The sequence below is a fragment of the Canis aureus genome, chromosome 15 (genome assembly GCF_053574225.1).
Source record: "Canis aureus isolate CA01 chromosome 15, VMU_Caureus_v.1.0, whole genome shotgun sequence".
In the NCBI taxonomy this organism is placed as follows: domain Eukaryota; kingdom Metazoa; phylum Chordata; class Mammalia; order Carnivora; family Canidae; genus Canis; species Canis aureus.
Genome location: NC_135625.1, coordinates 27,136,144 through 27,158,580, shown reverse-complemented (window position 1 = coordinate 27,158,580; position 22,437 = coordinate 27,136,144). Strand labels below are relative to the sequence as shown.

General features: G+C 32.8%; 1 long non-coding RNA gene across 7 annotated transcripts in view; it reads right to left on the bottom strand.

Moving 5' to 3' along the window:
* Positions 1–22,437, bottom strand: part of LOC144284421 (uncharacterized) — a 364,283-nt gene that overhangs the window by 73,736 nt on the left and 268,110 nt on the right. For 5 of the 7 annotated variants that reach the window (XR_013352774.1, XR_013352775.1, XR_013352769.1 and 2 more), the window contains one exon: positions 7,237–7,313. The exons of 1 other annotated variant lie outside the window; for it this stretch is intronic. This is a non-coding gene — a long non-coding RNA (uncharacterized LOC144284421). Of the gene's footprint in view, positions 1–5,521; positions 5,691–7,236; positions 7,314–22,437 lie in introns of those variants that run through there. One more of the 7 variants, XR_013352773.1, reaches the window with a different exon arrangement.

Genomic DNA, 22,437 nt, shown 5'->3' with positions numbered 1-22,437 from the left:
AGAACAGAGTTTAATGGCAGACAAGACACTTGCTGCTTTAGGCAGAATATGAATCATATTTGGAATTATAATAAGACTGAGGCCACATTCATCCCCTAGTATAAGATGACATCTCACTTTACCCAAAGTTTTTATTGTGCTTGTGAACAATTGTTAAAATCAACTTATTTCTATGCAAATGCAAAATCACATTCTGACAGAGACTTTTTCTCCTTGAACTTGGAAATAACATCTCTGCTGAATTTAAGCCCATGTAAGTAAGGAGACTAAAATACAATGACTATGACTGAGGAAAGGTGTTAGAATCTGCCTGAATTTTCAAAGCATCAAAGGAAAAGATACACCTTACTATAGAAGAATCCCTAAATCATGGCGATACTTAGGTTACGGGCAGCACACATACGTCCAATGTCATCTACTTGTTCTGTGACAAATTTTGTAAAACAGGAGAAAACAAAATTAAATGATCTGGGTAATGTGACAATAAGGCCTATTTATTTTCTGACTTCTTTTCTTCATTGGGAAATGTCTTCATTTATATGATAACGAAGGTGCCCCCTTTCCTCTGACTGGAGGGTTTGGCCAATTCTCTGCTCAAGTGCTTTTAACTCCTGATTAATTGGCAATTGGACAAAATTATATCTTCAATTGCACTCTGGGCTCTCTATATTCAATTTAGGATGAATTGCCTTCAAAACAAATAAAACATTAGTTGAAAGTAACAAAAAAAAGTACTTTATGTTACATAAAAGGTCTTTTTCTCTGTAAATGTAACAACCACATTAACAATAAAAAGGAAATACAACAAAGGCTGGAACAATTTGTCTTGCAATGGTCTATTCAAAATTCCATGGAAAGCTAGATGAAAGAGATGTCTGCAGCTTAAGGCTCTGGGAGGCATTGGCATGTTTCATTATGACACTTCCTGGCAGCTCATCGGTTGTGCTGAGCAACTGATGGCTTCCCAGCAAGCCAAACACATTTCTTGCTTTTTCTGGACTTTTGGTCCTCCACCCTCTGGCCACACATCTCTCTGACTAAAATTGATATAGTAATAATTCTTCACATTTTTATAACCAACTTCAGACTAACAAAACAAAATAAATATCTTAAGTGTGCTTGATTACCAAGGATTGCTTTAAAAATTATTGAATACACTTGATTGGAAGAATATATAATTAGAGTATTTTTTTTCTTTTTCAATTAGGAATTAGTTATGTATTAATGATTCTATTTATTTTATGAAAACTCGTTAGGGCAATGTTTATGATCTACTGACATTATGCAGTCAACAATACATAATTATGGGCAAATAGCTTTCTAAGATTTAATTCTTCATTTAAAAAATAGTATATTTACTTAAATTATCACAATACCTTCCTCCAGTTACATATAAAAACATCCCTGCACTATTGTTCATTTTTTTTTCAAGATATGTTACATAACCAAATATGTTGCCCATAAGGATGAGTTAGGAATTTTAAGGTAAATATAGCACTCACAATAGCAATATTAATTAAACATTTTTAAAAAAACATTGATAGAAAAAATATAAAAGTTACAAAACTTATTCAAAGAGGAACCTAATTATTAGAGAGGCAGTCCATGTACTTAGATGAAGAGAGTAAATATTGCATATACCAGTATTTATAATGCTTTTCTACAAAGATTAGAAATGAAATCCTTGGTTCATATATTTTATACTCCTTAAAACTTTGTGAAGTAACCATAAAGTTATCTAGAAGAGTAAGAATCAGAAACAATTCAGGTATATTTTTAAAATAAAAAATAATGAAGGAAGACTTTCTTTACCTGATATTCTTTGCTCAGAAATAGATAAGAAATATAAGGAATTAGAACAGAGACTCTAAAAACTACTTAAGGGTAAGAATTTGGTATATGTTAGAACATGTAGAATCAATGAGGAAAAGAATGAATGATTTATATGTTAGAAAAATTCAAATACAGCGACATAGAGAAAAAAATACTAATTATGATCCTACCATCAAGAAATCATCATTCTAACATGTTGAGAATACTGTGAGTTAGCATAAAATATAATAATATATTTATCTTTTTTAATACCACATTGTAATCAAGTATTTATATAGCAAAATAAATTTCTATTATATCATTTGTAATCCTTGCATAGTATTTCATGGCAAGGAAATTGTTTAGCTGATCAACAGTTGTTTTGTACCTTCAAGTACTTGAAAATTGTATAATTAAAAATCACCTTTGGGGAGTACTTTAATATTTAAATATTTTGATATTACTTTAACCATTTCCTTAGTATACATTTCTAGATATACAATTGCTTCATAAAATATTATTAAGACTTTTGAGATTTATTCCCAAATTGCCAAATGGAAAGGTTGTGCTAAGAATTTTCCAGAAGCCCAGTCCTTAAAATGGGTATTGACATTATTCCTTGCATTTGCCAACTTGACATTCCTAACGGTACTTTACTTTTTTTTTTTTTTAAAGATTTTATTTATTTGTTCATGAGAGACACACACACACACAGAGGCAGATACACAGGCAGAGGGAGAAGCAGGCTCCATGCAGGGAGCCCGATGTGGGACTCGATCCCCGGTCTCCAGGATCAGGACCCAGGCTGAAGGCGGCGCTAAACTGCTGAGCCACCCAGGCTGCCCTGGTACTTTACTTCTATCTTACAACTAATTGAGTTGAAAAAAATTTAATATATTCATTGTCAATTCTATGAAATGGACTTTCCAAGACCTTTGCTTATATTTTTAGATTGATATTTGCCTTTTTCATTATGGACAATGAAATGTTTGATATGTAGTAAACCTTGATTGTGTTACAAAAAATTTCCCCAAATGTTTTTTTGTGTTTACGACTAATACTTGTGATTATGAAGAGTATTTTCTCTTCAAAATCTACCAGCCATATAGAGGCCCCAAATGTTCTAAATGTGTTTATTTATTTAATTCTATGTTTTGCTTTTCTTACATGAAATTTTAACATTCTATAAGTCTCATTTAGAATGTTTTTAAAAAATATCATAGAATTAATCCCTCAGTATTTTAAGGTTTTCAGAGAATAGCTGACAGGGGACCGGAATTGAGTAAGAGAGCCCCAACAGAAGGAACATGTCCGTGGCCAACACACACATGCTATCAGAGAGTTACAAGAGCAATTATACTTGCTTTCAGTTGGAGCCACTAATTGATCTGTAAAGCACGCATGAGATTTATCTCCACTTTTTCAGACAGGGTACATAGGGAGCCAGAAGGAACCACATTCCTTGTAACCAACATGTTACAATGTTGATGGACTTAAAGACCCAGAGGTCACATATTTGTGACTTGGTCTTTTTACCTAGAATAAACAGTCAAGTTTTTTTCTATCATATACTGTGTTTACATTACCTTCAGCTACCTTACTAGCTATGAAGTGACTCCCTTCTATCATAAATCTTGTGGATGTTTACATGCTACTTATTTCCTTATCTCATTTATTATATTTAGCATTTTGTATCAATCCTGGTTTGTTTTCACATTTTCTCTAATAAAATTGCATTTACTCGATTAATGCAGAAAGCTCACAGTCACATAAAGGCAAAAAAGCAGAGGACTGACTAATTATAATTCAATATTTATCATATCTAAAGTACTCCATTAGGCACATTGCATCTGCTAGCTCAGTTTTTTCCTACCAAGGAACATGGGAGAAAGATAGGATATTCCCAATGTATAGAAGAAGCATAATATTCAGAGAATGTAGGTAATTTGTTCATTGTCATGTAGCTGTCATATTCTGGGGCCTGGATATGATCCAAATCTTTCCGGCATCAAAATACAGACAAGCTGCTGCCTGAAACAGTAGTCATTGGATAGAAAATTGTTCTCCTTTTTCTCCTATACTGCCTAGAATAAAACACAATGTTGCTCCAGGTCCTGCTAGATGGATAAAATAACTCCCTCTCTGTCTCTCTTTCTTTCTTCATAAAGATATTATTTAAATGCATTTATCTGGTTAAATCTTTTCCTGGGTATTTAGGGTTTTTTTTTTTTTTATGATTACACTTATAAATGAAACTGTTAAAAAGGTATTTACATATTTAGCTCTTGGTTTCTGGTCAATCTTTAACAAGGATTAATCAGAAATTAGAAATGTAGGTCTGTAATACTCTTTACCATATTCTGAGAATACTTCCTGTGAAATATATTTTGAATTTAAACTATCCTTAATTAATAGCAAACTATAAGTTTATTCAAGGCATAAAGACTATTTAGTTTTGAGTATTATATTCTATTCAATATTATCAGCTAATTACATAAATTACTTAAATCTTTAAAGTTAAGACAATATTTGGTAAAATGTTTCTGTCATCATTAGAACTCCCACCATCAAAATGTAATGGAAATTGGCAGCAGTATCTTTATAACTCTAGCTGTAATTTATACTGTAATTTTCCTTTGCAACGAAATGCACAATCAGTATGGAAACCTTTTACACACTTTTTGTTATTGTATCAGGTATCATATAACTTCTCAACAAAATAGATATTCATATACATTTTACTTACAAAGATAAGTAAAATATAAGAATAATAAAATTTGATTTTATTACATCAGAAATGGAAAAATGGGCCAATAAACATTTTTATTTATAAAAAAAAAAAAGCAACTTCTGATTTATTGGTGGTTTTTCTCATAGATTCCTTTCAATATAGCCTGGCTGGGAAAAGACAGGAAACTTAACTATCCATCATGGGCCCTGGAAATACATAACTTAGTCATTGGGATACATGATAATCCAGATTTCTCCCAAGGCATAAACTATAATGTGGTAGTAAATTAGTTTCAGAAACTGTTTTAACTCTTTCAAAAGGCCAGAGCACCAAGAGTGTGCTGGTGCAGAGTTATTATTAAGTGACAATTACATGCTTGAAAAATCAAACTCAATTATTAATTTGGAAAACATTTTGAAGCAAATTGAGCCTAATTTTCTAAGCATGTACCTATCACTTAGCAAAAAGTATTCTGACATTGTTCAAATATTTCATATATTTTCTGTAAGGTAGATACTAACCTATTTATAGCTAAACTGTCATGAAATCCTGTATTATATAAAAATGGATTCTAACATTTCATTTTCATGCAGCTATTTCTGAGATAGTATGGATTAGAACATCCCAAGTGTACTTTATGAGTGTGATTATTCCACATGTTTGGAAAATTGTTGGTAGAATTAAATGTATTTTCTAGCATAATGGTTCTGAGGAAAATGAGAACACTTGATTAATTGAATGTTCAACCTAATGGTGAAGGTCATTTATAATTGTATAACATTGAGAACACCTAAAATAGCTTACAGAGACAAGAGACCTTATCCTGTGAACAAATTTAAGTGTCTGGTCAACAGTAGGTTGCCTCCTTTTTACACATGTTCAAGGAGAAGGAAGGAATCTGATGGGACAAATAATCTCTCTCTTTTTTTAAGATTTTATTTATTTATTCATGAGAGACACAGAGAGAGGCACAGACATAGGCAGAGAGGAGAAGCAGGCTTCCTGTGGGGAGCCCGATGTGGGACTCGATCCCACAACTCTGATATCAGGCCCTGAGCTGAAGGCAGATGCTCAACCACTGATCCTCCCAGGCATCCCTATGATTTCTTATATTCAGGTTCCTAATTTCACAGAACATTCCGAGCTCCTAAGGGAGTCACAAAACAGAAATGACTGTAAATTATTTTGTGCAATATCATATACTCAGTTGTTTTCCTAATTTTTATTTATAACACATTTAAATAATTTTAGTTAAATCATTTCCAAATAGTTCCCATAAAAATAATAGAAAAGTGGATTCGACCACACAAAATTAAACACACCCTATTGTTTAAAAAATTTTAAACTCTGTAAGAATCCTTAATATATTATACATGGAATTCTAGCAGAAAAGTATCAGAAATGAACTAAAATATAAAAATTGATTATTCAGGGTGAGGGCATTATAAATGAGTTTTCTCTAGTAATTCTGCAATGAAAATACACTGGCACAAATCTATCATAGTCTTAATATGTTTAATTAAACACGTACTAGTATCTATAAGCCTGGATACAAGAAGGAACACAAAAGCAATTTGTTACATAGTCCTTGCCTCTAAGAATCTGATAGAGAAACAGAGTTGATCTTTGGGCATTTATCTAAGTGCGTAGGCCTAAAAAACAATCCGAAAATCCTTTTGATAAGGTTTTACTCATAATGATAAAACATGACTAAAATAAAAATTAAGAACATTGCAGTTTCTCAGATTTTAAGTCCAAATGTAGACTTAAGATTATTAATATGCACAGGAATATTCACCATGACATTGCTTATGTCCTTTGCAAGAAAAAAGATGAAAGTCATCAAGAGTTCTTTATGTAGTAGTAAGCCTTGATTAAAAATAAAAGCTCTTGTCATAAGGAGAAAAAGGAAACCAACTGAGAATATATGCACTTTTGAACAATTTTTCTTTTCATACAAATATATTTATTGTTAATAATTTAGGAAATTTAGAAAATAAAAAAAATTATTATTTTATCCCATTAAACAAAAATGACAAAGTATGATAAAATACAGTTTTTCTCTGTGAACACATAGAGTTCTGAAAACTTGTGTATAAAACAAAAAATAGCATAATGCTGAACAGATTTTCATTGCGTTTTAGTCATTTAAAACACATTTTCAACTCAACAATTTTAAAATTATTTTCATTACTTCATTTTATAAATTACTGGGTCACCTCATCATAATTTATTTAGACCATGCCTATTTATTGAACATTTGGTTTCTGATGATTCCTATTTAATAACGCTGTGTTATAGACTTCAAAATTTTAACAAAATCTATTTGCACATTTCCAAATTCCAAAAAGTGGAATTATTGGCTCACGGAGAACATGAATATTGAGGCTTTTCATATTAGCACTTTTAAAAGCCGAAGTGAGAGAGCATGGATTGAAATACACTACTTACATTTAGATCAGAAATAAGATCGTGTTACCTTGTCTCTCTACTCAGAAAATTACAAGATTGAGAGGCTGAATAATGATCTGTGTTTAAAGGACAAGAAGGTTGTCATTTGATGAATACAGACAAAGAAGCAATTCTGATCATGGAAATAAATAATAGACCCAGATTTTTTTTAAAAAGAAAAATTTAATAGAAAAACACAGAAGAGTCTCTAATATATGATGAAGGAGGAATAGTCTTTGTACCTGACATGAATGGTAGAAAATGTCCAGAGGGATTAAAGATGATCAAGGTGGATGGATTGCAATGAAAGGAAAATCATCTGAAAGTAAAAATATAACAGTTTCTTTTAAAATTCTGGATCTATAATTACTTATTATTATATAAAATCTTTATTATTATTATTATTATTTTGCCTTGCAGAGCTGTTTTAGAAATGGATCACATATCCACAATTATACTGCATTCATGAGAATATGAGTGGGACAAAAAAATAGATCTTTGATAATCACAGAATTTTTCATTTACAAAATATCATATTTTTTTCTGGAAAAATGTGAAGCCATTGTAAGCTTGACTATGAAAGAAAACTTTTTCCTTGAGAACTTTTAATTAGTTCTGAGAACAAAATGCTTGCTCCTTGGTTAGGGAAAAAAAAATAAAGTCTTGCATTATCTTTTTTTTTTTTTTAAGTCACAAATCCTTTATGTGATATGTTGCTCTTGTCCAGGACTCATTAATTCAATTGTACTCCTCATTGTTAGTGCTCATTACTCTGCTCATTTGAAATCAGAACAGGTTAGAAAGGTTGAAAACTTTTTTTTTTTTTAATGTGTGTCCTGAAAATAAACAGCCTATGAGATAAAGCTGAACACCTGAGCATTTGATGTATTACAACTCAGTAGTATCTGACAACCCTGACTCCCTAGAGATGCAATTTTTTTCTAATAATTTAGTCTCAGTCTATTAAAAGACAATTACAGATAATGCACACAGGCAAGTGGTGAAGGATGCCCAGGGCAGCTTTTGTAGAGAGGTTACCAAAACATAACACACCAAAAAGATGGTTGCATTGATTTTTTCAAAATTATTTCAAAGTCAGTTACATAGATTTTTTTAAGGACAAAAGAGAATTAAAAAAGACAAAGGATTTCCTCTTTCTCACTCGGTGCAACACATTCTTAAAACCACAAGGCAAATAGCTCATTGTTACGTTATTATAATTAAATGCTTACATTTTATCACAGTGTGCAGTTTTGAAAAATTAACATGTTTGAGGACACTGATGTGGTTTTATAGCTGTCCTTCACTTTGGGTCGTTGCTTGACTACTGTGGTGAGGGGCATGGTCACAGCAGCAGCCGCTGCCGAAAGTTGAGACCCTTGTGTCACCTTTTACAGCAAAACAAAGAAACCTCTGAGGACATTCTGAGTATATTCAGTTGAAACTATCACTGTGTTTACTCAGTAACCTCAACTTAGCTCTCTAGAGGTTTCAAATACACTAACAATCATCCCAAATGGCAGTGATTGTGTGTAGCTAATGAAAAATGCACTCATTCGAGAAATCCGTTTTTTACAGGTTTGTTTATTTATTTGTTTCTTTGTTTGAGAGAGAGAGAGAACGTGCGTGACAAAGCGTGAGAGTCGGGGAAGGGGCAGAGAGAGAGGGAAAGGGAGAGAAGTAGACTTCCCATTAAGCAAGGAACCCAGTGTAGGTGCTGACCCCGCTGACCCGGAGATCATCACCTTCAAGGCAATCAAGAGTCTCTTGCTTAACCAACTGAGCCACACAGGCCTCCAGAAGTCCTTTTTGATATCTTATTTCATTTATGAGTTATAGGTGCTCTGCTTGCTATGTTGACTAGGAAGCTACAATGTGGAATCACCACATGTAACATGCCCCAGTCTTTGTGAAAATAAAATATACCCCTTGTTTACAACATTCCCAATACCCCCAGAAAGGGGGTCCCTGATTTGTGATGTTTTCCTGAGTTTAATGATTTCTGAAATTAGTTCAGAAAAATAACACGCCTCCCTTCTGAACTTACTGTAGATTGGATTTGGAAGCAAATTAGAAGGAAATTTCTTGGAATAGTGGGGTACATGGTTTTTAAGAGCATTCTCTATGGGATAAACAGAGCATATACCAGTGTAGGAGAATTTGATGAGAATCGGATGACCTGGCTTCCTGCCCCTCTACCAGTCATGCAATTTCTCAACATCCATTTGTTCTCCTCTTTAAAATGAAGAGGGCAGAGATCGGGTCTCTAAGGAACACCTTCTGTACTTGTAATAAGAAAGACCTCAAACACCCCTTCTGTTTGTAAGGGCAGCAATAGGAAGATTATAAGCAGAATATGCAACAGTGTAGTAGAAATACATTTGACTGTAACATCAACTAGCTCTGTCACCCATGGTTAGTCACATAAGTTTTCTGTGTCTCAGTCTGCTTATCTGTGAAATAAAAGGGATGGAAGTAGAAGAGTGATTTTCAAACACTTTTTAGCATGACCTTTTTGTCCACCGGAAAATCACATGTAGAAATCTGTCATATAAAATATAACAGGGAAACTGCTTAGGAAGAAAATGGATTGGGATTGACAGGGCTGGATCTGTGTCCATGTAGCTTCTATTTTGCTCCCTATTCCGATGTATGGGTGGATGCAAAACAACATTAGATTAGATGCTCTTCATAAGAAAGATGTTAGGGTAGATCTGCTACTCCATCGTCCTCTCCTCTCCTCTGCTCATCTCCACCCCCAAACACAAATACTGTTGCACTCAAATCTTTGTAAATAGATTATTCTCTGGGTTTTGACTAGTAACATCCACACATAGGGATTGAACTATCCAACTGTAGCAGCAAGCTCTGATGGCAAGAACTAAAGAGATTTGAAAATAACCAAACTCTATGTAACCACAGGGAAGAAAAGTTAAATATTGGAGATCTGTAATGGCATGACACCGTTTCTTGAAGGAACACTATTACAAAGAGATAGTAGGACAAACCCAGTATGGTATTTCCCAGAGAACACTCTTCTGGAGATATTAGATGAGTAGCTGCATTTTAGGAATGAATATATGCCTCCTCTATTGGTTTCAGAAATGTAGATTAAATTGTTTCCTTACTCTTTTTACATATGTTTTAATACGCTAATATTCCAAATAAAAACTCAAGAGAGGTCATAGAGTTTGCAGCATTTTCAAACACATTTTGGGGAATGCAAAGATTTAAGGAAGAGAGCTTACTTTGCATTATATGAGGACAGTGTTGGAATCATAGATCAGAGGTTGATGGTTCTGGAAGAACTCTCTTAGGCTTCTGTAAGTCACATGTAAATATGTAAACCTAGAATAACATAAAAGTGCCCTCTACTCCCCTTTCCACACCTCTGGCCTAGTCCTGTCATGCAAAATCCTCTCCTGCTATCACAAATAACAGAGTTAACAAACTAATAGTCTGGTCATCCTTCTAAACGAAAGAAAACTGCACTGTGGAGCATATAATAAAAAGGGATTTGTAGTTTGCAAAAAAATTTTGCCCATAATACAGATTATAATTAGATGGCCACTTGAATATAGCAATGTCAACAATAATTCAAACATGATATTAGAGAAATTCAGAGTAATGTAGTTGGGGGTATGAAAAAGTTTTCGAAGAATGCACCTGGAACTCTGTTTATTCTATAATTATCTTAAATAAGATGGCCATAGTATAACATCACTACCAAGCTAAGGGTAGCTCCCTTGAACAACTTAAGAGAATTGAAAAATTAATTCTTTTAACTCTCCTTAGACTGAAGCATCCCAATATGTTCCTTTATCTTTTATTCCAACAAAATGTTATTTATATTGGATTTATATGACTGCTTATTTTGACAAGCCTCAAATCCAGTAATCTAGGGATATACTTTAGTAACCCATTCCATCTGAAAAGTGAACTCAACTATCATTAGTAATTGGAGGGCATGTGTCAAGCTCTTCTTTGTACATCGACATATACATTTGTACTTTTATACACAGTTCACTTCCCTTGTCTTTTTCCTTTGCGGAAATGACAGCACACCATGAATACTCTTATGTAACCTTTAAAAACCTTAAGTTTGGTAGATCTTTCCACGTCTGAACTTCTGTATCTACAAAATGGTTTTTATGGCTATGTTGTAGAAGAGTGATTCCTTCATACATAATGCTAAAATGAGCTCAGTGGCTTCTATCATAGGTTTTTGGGTGAGTTATAACTTGGCACACTCATATTGAGGCCCCAGAATGCAGTCCATCAGGTTCAGATCTACTCCAAGTATCCCATATCCCAGGATCCAGGCTAAAAGAGCAAGAGATGCCTAGGGTGTTTTTTGCAAGGTAGAGGGTGAAAGTCCCAAGAAGGGTGATCAGTCCTAAAATTTTGTCTCAGCTCAATGTTGCTTCCACTAGCATTGCTGTGGATAAAGCAGTTCACATGGTTAAATCCAGAGTCAATAAGATTGGAGATATAATCTCCACAAAGACATGCCAGAAGCAAAAAGACAGGTAGAATAGTGGACAAACAATAATCCATCACCATAGATGGGGGACAGTGCTGTGATAGTTTTGTGTTTCCTATTATAGTGTTCAAATCTTTAAAAGATAAAGAAACCAGAGACTTAACATTGAACTCTCCTGAGTGACAGTCCAACAAAGCTATGGAAACAACACAACACAACCTAAACTAAATCTATCCAGACACTGGGAATTCCTCTACTTAGAATAAAAGCATAAATTGGAAATTTATGCTTTTTGGAAGTTTAACTCATAAGGGCTAGCTTTTTGGAAGTTTAACTCATAAGGGCTAATATCGGAACCAAATTTGAGGGTATTTTATTTGAACTTTGATTCCTTTGGATTTTAAACTGTGAAAGAGTACAAATCTTTGTAATTATTTTGCTAGAAATTACTGATGCATGTGTTGTTATCTCATGTCTTTTCTATCAAATATATCATAAATCTCGATGTTTAACCCAATCTTAGAGTTTATAATGAAATAATTTTATTTTAGAATATGATTATAGGTGATTATAAGATATTTGATATAATAGTAATTTAAATTACAGGTATAATTGCAGTTCACTTTCCAACCCTAAAGGCCTTGAATTTATGAACTCTTTCCATTGCTTGCTTGTAAAGTATCCAGTTTTTGCCCAAGCACATCTCTATTTTTATAGTACCTTGCTATAATCCTCAAGGAACCACTGATACATATTGAAACCTGGCTCTTTACAAATGCTTCCTGTAGAACAGGAAACTTAGTTGCCATATAGTCTGCATTTCAAGTTATCAAAAGTGACAATTTCAGGAAATATTTTCTCTGACACAACAGGGGTATACAGCTAGCTAACCTGCAATATTTGTATATTTGGTACAACCTACCTGACTACAGACATTGCAATGCATTTGGAGTTATATAGCACCTTGTTTTTCTATAATAATTTTTATGTTACTTAGAATAGACTAAACATCTATAATAAATAACCTAAACATATATTCTAATTGGAATAACAGAAACTGGACTTATACTTTCATATGAAACAAGAAATAAAAAAAACCCATAAATGTAACATTGGCTTTGGGAACACTGGTCACTGCACAAGAAAAAAACAAGGACTCATGAGGAACAGAAATTAAATGAGGTGACACATGAATGTGACCTATGAATGCCTATCTTACTGGCTAGAGAGAGCATCTAGATCAAAGCACCAAAGAAGAAGAGCCAGAAATCAGAAGAGGCCAAGCCACTGTTGTTCACTGGCTAGAATGCTGGAAATGAGAGAGCTACCCAGCAGGAGGACTCCTAAGATGTGTAGAGTCCCTCTCAAGTATTCAATTGAGTACTTATGAATCAACATGTATATGAGGAAGCTATTTGAGGCTGATGGGTAAACTACTTAAAAGATTACTAGAAATAGTACTCATGGATCACACAAGCTCAGGGATCATGCTCATTCCCAAGGCAGAATGGAAAACTTTATAATTCAGTATTTAATATTAATATTAGAGTATTAAGAAGGATCTTGCCATAACAAAGGGTAATATTTAGCTCCAGGATAAGTACTCTTCTGATATGACCTAACACAGCTTGAAAGTAGGACTTAAAAGAATCAAACTGAATGCAAGTAACTTTATTGCATCCCATAGCAAAGCTGCAAGATATCTTTAGGAAAACAAAAATATTCAGCACCATCTGGCATCTAATAAAATATTATCAGGTAAAAAAGTGAGAAAATACAACCCAAAATAAGAAAAAAATAAACCATTAGAAGCTGACTCAGAAATGATAGATATGATAGAATTAACAGTTAATAGTATTAAAACAGTACAACCTATCATTAGATTAAGAAGCTAGAAGAAAAACTAAGCATATATATACAAACATGGAAAATATTTTTTTAAAAAGCCTAACTTTTGGAGATGAAAACTACAATGTCTGAGATTTTTTAAAAGACAGTGAATGTGTTTAATAGCAGATTGGTCAATGCTGAGGAAACAATTAGTGGACTTGAACACATAGAAATTATCCAAAAGGAAAGATAGTGGGTAAAGTATATCAAAACACAAATAAACAAACAACAAAAACAGATCATCAGTAAGCTGTCAGACAATTTAAAGCAGATAATTATATGTGTACTTTGAATCCCCAAAGAGACAAGGGGGATATTTGAAGATTGGTGACTAAAAATCTCCAAATTTGATGAAAAATATAAATCCTCTAAGAGGCTCAATGAACACCAAACAAAAGAAATATGGAGAAAAATACACCAAACACAGCATAATCAAAAGCTTAAAGCCAGCAGTAAAGAGAAATCTGAGAAACAATGAGAGAAAGTCAACTTTTGTACAGAGGAAAACATATAAAGATGCTTGCAGTTTTCTCATCAGAAATAGTGAGTGCTAGGAGACAACAGAACATCTTTGGAGTACTGAAAAAAAAAAAAAAACCTGTCAACCTACAATTTTTTTTTATCCAGCAAAAGTACCTTTCAAAATGGTAACATAAAGACTTTCCCAGATATGTAAAAACTGAGTATGCAAAAATTCAACTCTTATGAGATGATGCTCAATAGTTTAACAGAATTATTTTTTTAAAATCTTGTTATTATTAGGCTTTTTAATTGTACTGATTTAGCAGGTCTAATTATGATCCTAATATACATTTAAGACTGTACAAACATCTTATTGATTTATCTATTGCTTATTCATATCATTTACACATTTTTTATTGGTCTGACTTTTGTTTAATGATTTGTATTGTATAAAACTAGCTCTCCTTTCCCCATAATCCATATAGCTTCTGTTTTATGATGTCTATTGAGTAATAATATTTTTAATTTTAATGTAGACAAATTTGCTGATATTTTATTTTATGGTATGTTGGAGTCTTGATAAAATAATTTTTTACCACAATAGCATAAAAATATCCTTTACATTTTTTCCCTAAACACTTAAAAATATAAATGTCCCTTGCTTTGCACAGTTCTGATATGCACAAATTTCAGTTATCATGGTTCAATTAAATAACACTCATCTCACAACAACATGGTTCAAATTTTAGTTATCAGTGTATATTAACTGTGAATAATTGCAAAGTACAAACTTCACTGTAGCTCTTTGGCCACAAAGCACTACATAAATAAAAGGTGCATACCATGATCAGTGTCATGGCATTTCTTTTAAAGTGTTTTGATGATTAGTCACTGCACATTTCTTATTCAGTTCAGGTGTAGACAGCAAAGCATGCAGTTATGTTTTGTTGTCTCCCTCCCGATGATAAACCCAGATGGCATTTTAAAAGAATGAACAATCAAAAGAGGGAATTGACCAAAATTGATACAAATGCAATAAAGGAAAAGAAAAGTGATGACACTAGAAGTGAAACTCAAATTGAACAGAAATGGAGTATAGATGAAATAGCTGACATGGGAACATTGACATGTTCCATTTGAGAGATTCTAGAGAGGCAACCAGAGGAAGTTAGTGACAATGATCTCATCAGTATAAATGCAGAAGTGGTGGGGGATGACAAAATGATGTCCCAGAGGAAATGACACTAGTTAAAAAAAAAAATTGTATTAAACAAGCCACTTGGAGATATTTCACAACCTTCAAAGTTCAAATGATAAAATGTTGGAAGCCATTCCAAATTTTTGGCAATTTACCAAGGCATAAGAAAGATGCATGCTCCTCATCACTGGATATGCACAATGCAAAGAAAGCAAAGCTCATTCAAGCTACTCTTGGTGTTTTTTTCTACAAAGAAATGAAACACTGTAATTCCTCAACATTCCTAATGTGTAAAACATCATATTAAATAAATTTTAGTTTTATTGTATTTCTTCTGTATATATTTATAAGCAACAGTAAGAGTTTTAATATTTTGGAAGAAGAAAAAGCTTAGAGGTCATGGAACATTCATAAGTTTCCCATTGATTAAGAAGATCATTTTTCAGTTTTAGCTTGCTCAGTCATCTTTATGGTCCTGCACTTCCATGCAAGCAAGGCCTGATTGTATAGCTTTTTATCTTTTATTCCTTATTCATTTAATATTGCTTTTTGGAATTGTATGAGTAGGAAATTATTACTTAAGTTCATTTATTTTCTTTTTCTAAAAATATAGATGTCCTAATGTCTTAGCACCATATATTGATACCCTCCTTCCTTACTAATTGATTAGTAATGTCATTTATTTTGTGTATCTCCTTTGCATTTAAGTGAGCCCTCTAATACACTTTAATGGTCATTATTTATCCCTACCCCCTACAACCTTATTTTCATTAAAATCTGTATACTAAATATTGATAATGCAAAGTAAAAGTGCCTCTTATTAATCATGCTTCAGGAGCATCTTAGCTTCCTTTGATTAAATTAAAAATTTAATAATAGTGTAATAAATTCTTTCAGATTTGTACTCTGTAGAATGAGACTATTTTCTAACATCTACATGCATTTAGATATTATCGTTCAGATGAATCGAAACTTTTATCATAACATGGTAACTCCTTTATCCACAACAATGACTTTTTTCCCTAAAATCTGTCTTATCTGATATTAATTTGCCTTTCCCAGGTTTCCTTGTGTTGGTATTTTCCTGGTATATCTTTTCTCTATTTCAAAGTTTTTATATATTTATGCTTAAAGGTGTTTTTAAAACACCATGTAATGATTTTATCTTACTTTTTTACTGTGATGTGATAATCTCTATTCTTTTACTACCAAGTTTAAATGCCTTCACTTATGTAACTACTGACATATTTGGATTTGCTTTGTTATCTTATCTTTTGCATTTTCTTTGTCTTGCATATTATATATTTGTTTTTCTTCCTGTATTCCTTTTCTGGGACTGACTTAGGCTTTTGTTTTCCCTATTTTACTTTTTTTTACTGGTTTGGAAGTTAAAGCTTTATGTCTCTCCTTTAATCACTTCCCTTGAAATATTACCATGCATATTTAATCAACTTTACCATGCATATCTTACCTCACCTTACTTTAATTCTAATTATACCCTCCTGATAATCAAGTAAATGCTCCCCATCATATTTTATTTCATGTATTATGTATGTACATATATATGAAGTGTTGAAATTTACCATTTTAACCATTTGTACATTTACATTGTTGCGCAACCATTACTACCACCAATCTACAGAGCTTTTTTTCCCTCTTGCCAAAAAGAAATTAGTCATTAAATAGTAACTCCTCATTCCTCTCTCTTGCCAGCACCAGGAAACTGCCATTCTACTTTTTGTCTCTGTGATTTGATACTCTAGGCTTCCTCTAAGTGGACTTATACAGTATCTGTCCTTTAGTAAATGGCTTATATTACTTACCATAAAGTCTACAAGGTTTATCCTTATTTTAAAATGTGTCAGAGTTTCCATTCTTTTAATATTGACTAATACTTAATTTTATATATTTATATACCACATTTTATTTATCTACTCAGCTGTCTTGGATACTTGGGTTGTCTCCATCATTTGGCTATTGTGAGTAATGCTTCTATGAACATGGGCATGCAACTATCTGTTTGAGTCTCTGCATTCAAAACTTCTGGACATACACCAAGAATTTGAATTTCTGGATCATATGGTGCTTCTATTTTTAATTTTGTGAGGAATAATCCTGCTGTTTTCCATATTGGCTGCACAATTTTACATTCCCACCAGCAATTTCCTAGAAAAAAATATGTATGAATGAACAGCAGAGTAGAATACAATAGATATTTCAAAAAAGTACAAATATAGAGAATATAAAACAATGTTTTCCAAGTGTGGAAACTGTGTCATCTGGAGTTACCTTTTTAAATGCATTTTTCTTCCATATCACAGACAGAAAATGAAATTTTGAGACACGATCTGGTAATGTTCATTTTATGTATGTCTATATTTTGAGAATCGCTTTTCAAAAGGAGAAGATGTTATGTTCACTCTTGGGTTTAAAAGCAGGTTTTATGAAATTGAGCTTGTTCATAGCCTAAGTATCTAGTGGAGAGAAAATAATTGAGTACTAGAGTTTCCCAGAAAGGAAGAAATAGAAAGTGTCTTAAATATAAGTGGTAGAGTTATTCTTGAAGGGCAAGATGCCTATGTAACCTACCTTTCCTTTAACTTACTATAATAAACTTCTTAGAAAAAGATATGAGTGAAATGGGTTATTAAAATAAGTAAAAATAACATGTTGAATTATGAGCTACTAAAAGTAAATCTGGAAAAATGGTGGGAAGAATACTGCACATACGTTATTAACAAAAAAAAGTCTTCTTGACTTTAACAAAGAAAATATGTTTGAAAGCAATGGCATAGTGATTACTAATTGGAATTAATAAATCAACAAGATTGCTTTAAGAAAAGGGGAGCTGTGATAAACATGGTAACCAAATTCTGAATTTGTCACCATCATCTAATGTCATTTCCAAATACAACTGACACTTGAACAAAACAGATTTGAACCACCTGGGTCCATTGACATGTATTATAGTACAATACTGATAAATACAGTACAGCACTGTAAATGCATTTTATCTTCCTTTTTAACAACACTTTCTTTTCTCTAGCTTACTTTAAGAACAATGTATGTGATACAAATTACATATAAAATACATGTTAATCAAACATTTGTGTTATCAGTAAGACTTCTGTCAAAAGTAGGCTATTAGTAATTCAGTTTTGGGAGAGTCAGAAATTACACCCAGAATTTTTACTACATGTGTGGGAGGCGGAGTGCCCTAATCCCATGTTGTTCAAGGGTCAACTGTAAAAGGAATGAATACTAGCGTTGTGTTTTTCTTATATTTATGATCTCCTTATGTCCACTGCATGACTGGTCTTACACTCAAATTTTATATATTCTAAGTGCCAGGCACTTTATAAGGTGTTCTACATTACTACACAAACCTCTGAAGAATGAACCTAAGGCCTAAGCAAAATATATCTACTTCCTTAAAGAGCATACATTAACTGGAGGAAAAAGAAAAATACCTACCATATTGGTAAAAGCATGCCAATTAATTTTGGAACCATTTAAATAACACAGATGTGAATTTCGTTTACTTAGGTTTTGAATATACAGCATATGCTGATTTTTAAATCTAAACACTGTAAGAGCAGCTGCAAAGTGATGAAAGTGATCACATCATGTTAGGCTTAATCAGAGTAGCTCTTGAGACAGTAATGGAGTTGATATGCTGAAAGAAACAGCTGGCTTTGTTTTGCGTTATAATTCCCAGCAATATGGATGAAACCCAGCTGCTGATAATTCTGATTAATTATGTATCAAACCACAGTTTTCTTTTTTTCTGTAAGAGTTGAACATAAAGTTTCCAAGGTTTTTCTTATTTTCTTTTTTAAGATATTAGGGACAGATACTTTCCATAGAATTTGATTTCATACATGAAATTATACAGACACTGATTTAGGATGTGATGAAACCACTCCAGCCACAGCATCTGAGTTGCATGGTGGTAAATTTTGACCTTGTCAGGGAAAGACAGTTGAATTATGAATCAGCTCCTGTGAAAAATGATATATCTCCAATATTAGATTAATTTCCTGTAAACTTTACTATTCCACATTACCAAACCTTGTAAATGTCATCTTTATCCATCATCTTGAGGTATTTTGATGTTGCTTGTATAGTAATTTTGATTTCATTTTTAGCTTTTCTAAAAAGACAGTTATTTCCCTATTAAATCACATTCTACATTTTTATTACAAATCTCTTACAAAGACATATCATATCCCTTTGAAAAATTAATATTTGTTTAGTTTCCATGCACAGTAGGTAATGGATGAATAACATCCATTAGAGAGTTAGAGAATAAATATTGAACTTAATATATTTTTCTACAATACAGAAATAAACTATCACTAACATAGGAATTAATTCATTCCATCAATGTGTTTTTGCAGAATTTGAAATTGCTAAACACCTAGGTTTATAAAGACTTCATTAAGCTGTAAAGAATACCACACAAGTCTTAAGAAACCCAGTGTTCTTAATCTGAGTCAACTAAACCACTCTTATTACCATGAATGAGATACAGCTAATCTTTAAACAATGCAGGTTTAAACCGTGCAGGTCCACTTATACATTTGTTCTTTTTTTTTGATAAATACAGAACAGTACTGGGGCCTGGGTGGCTCAAGCAGTTATATGCCTGCCTTCGGCTCAGGTCATAATCCCGGGGTCCTATCAATAGGGCCGCAGGTTGGATTCCCTGTTCCACGGGGAGTATGCTTGTCCCTCTTCCTGTGTTTGCTCTCTCTCTCTCTCTCTCTCAAATAAATAAATAAAATCTTTAAAAAAATACAGCACAATACTGTAAATATATTTTCTCTTCCTTGTGATTTTCTTGATAACATTTTCTTTAGCTTACTTTAACCATACAGTGTACTACATATATGACATATGAAATTCAGGTGAAATTACTGTTTATGTTATCAGTAAGGCTTCTGAAGGTCAACAGTAGGCTATTAGCAGTCAAGATTTTGGGATAGTCAAAAATTATATGTAGATTTTCATCACTGCATGAGGGGGCCTGGTGCCCCTGGTCCTTGCATTGTTCAAAGGTCAACCCTATTCAATTTCAATAGACCTTTCTTTAGTGGTTCACGAAAAAATATGAAAAAAAAAAGTTATCTGTTTCAAAAGTCACTTCTAGTTCAGGTGTTCCATAATGCTATAAGTTTATTATGTTTAACAGACAAAGAATGCTTATGTCTGCATATCTGAAGTTTATGCATAAGCATATATAAATTCAGAGTAAATGCATCAATTCATTATTTATTTATTGAGTAGCTATTAAATGGAAAAAAAATCCTGTACATTACATACAGTATTAATTGTAGATGTGGAAAAACTGCAAAAATTAGCACAATGTTTTGCAATATCAGTTGACAGAGTTGATTTCTCCACTGCTTGAATCTGAGCTGGCTTTGCGATATGCTTTGACCTATTATTGCAACAGTGACCCTGTGTCAGTTCTGACACTAGGCCTCCAGAAGCCTTGCAGCTTTCACTTTTGCTCTCTTGGAACACTGAACTGCTAGGCCAAAGTTACAAGCCAAGTCAACTGTCAACAAGCCAGTTAGTTTGCTAGATTTTAAAAGACAGCCAGCCAAGCCTGAAAGTAAACTGTAGATGCATGAATGAGCCCAGTGAAGAAGCAGATAAACTATCCAGGTAAGCCTAGACCCCATTCGTCAACTTATGGAATTGTGAGCTCAATAAATGTTGCTTGTTTGAAGCAACAAATGTTTGGAGCAGTCCATTCTGGATTAATAAATAACCAGTGTAGGATTAACATTTATGGGTTTTTATCATGTGTCAAGTATCATTAGTTTAGACAAATAATATAGATTATTTTACTATTGTCCTCACTTCAATCTCTGAAATAAAATTATGTTTACCCTCAGTCTATAGACGAGGAGCACAAAGCATAGTTCACTTAACCTGCTCAACGTCACAGAGCTTGTATGCTGTGGAGATATGATTTTCACCTTGTCATTTTGACATTAATAGCTGAAATCATGGGCAATAATTCTCTGTTCTTAAACAAAACACAGCTAGAGTTCTCTTTCTTTTTTTTTTTTTTTTAAAGATTTTACTTATTTATTCATGAGAGACACAGAGAGAGAGAGGCAGAGACACAGGCAGAGAGAGAAGCAGGCTCCATGCAGGAAGCCCAGTGTGGGACTTGATCCCGGGACTCCAGGATCATGCCCTAAGCCAAAGGCAGACACTCAACTGCGGAGCCACCCAAGTGTCCCCACAGCTGGAGTTTTCTCATGTGTTTCATCTATAATGATATAGTTGTCTGAAAACATGAATACCTACATATATATTAGTTTATGTTATTACCTGTCCCCTTTGTAGAAAAATCAACCTATATGTTCTCCAATTTAAAATACTAGGAAAGTTAATGTAGCACTCTTGTCTAGAAGTTGACCATATTGCTACCAGAGTTCCTGTTCTTGAATTCCTTGTTACATGAATGCTTGAAGCAGTGTATTTGCTACTGCTGCCAGAGCTCTGAAGTCAACTTGCTTGTCACTATCTCCTCCAGTTGAAGAAGGGAGATTTATCCCTCATTTTTCAAGTTATATATCAAGGTACAGTTCAATAGCAATGGCTGACTGATTGCTTAGTGCTTTGAAATGATATCATTTGAACTATAAATTGGTTAAAGATGAATTATTCTTTTGAGGTCTGGCTTCAGATATTTTTTTTCCTATGTGAATATATATTTTGAATAATAGCAATGGATTTACCAATCTTCTCTAGAAAATTTTTGAATGTTAGGGACTTATTATACATGTGTATATATACATATACATGTATAAACATGTATGACTATTCATATATGTTTTTATATATGCACATGTCTTTATTTTAATCTTCTTTATAATGGAAATAATATTTCAAAGACAAATACTATAAATTTAATAAGTTTATAAAATAAAGAACATTTTTCATAATTAAACGGGCAAGATTTTTCTTAAAATAGTTTCAGAATAAGGTGATTTTTTACCAAAAATATGGAGAAAAGTCACAGTAATGACAAGTAAAAGGAATGCTGCATTTTTTGTTGTAAAACAATAAGCAGATTTTTAAATTTATTTAATTTTCTTATTAAGCTATTATGCAGCATTGCATGTTTCAAACCCACTTAAGTGGGCAAAAATATATGAATATGCTGAAAATTGGTTAAAATATAATTTTTTAAAATCATAATCAGAAACAATGAAAGTGAGAGACAAAAAATACCTTGGTCAGTATAAGGGTAATCTAACTGACCACATGGTTTTACCAAAGGGAGATTTTAGTTATTGCTTTATTCAGAACTGTCTACATTGACTAATTAAGTGTATGGTATTACACTGAATTAGTTGTAAAATTTGCAAAACTCTTCTTCATGCT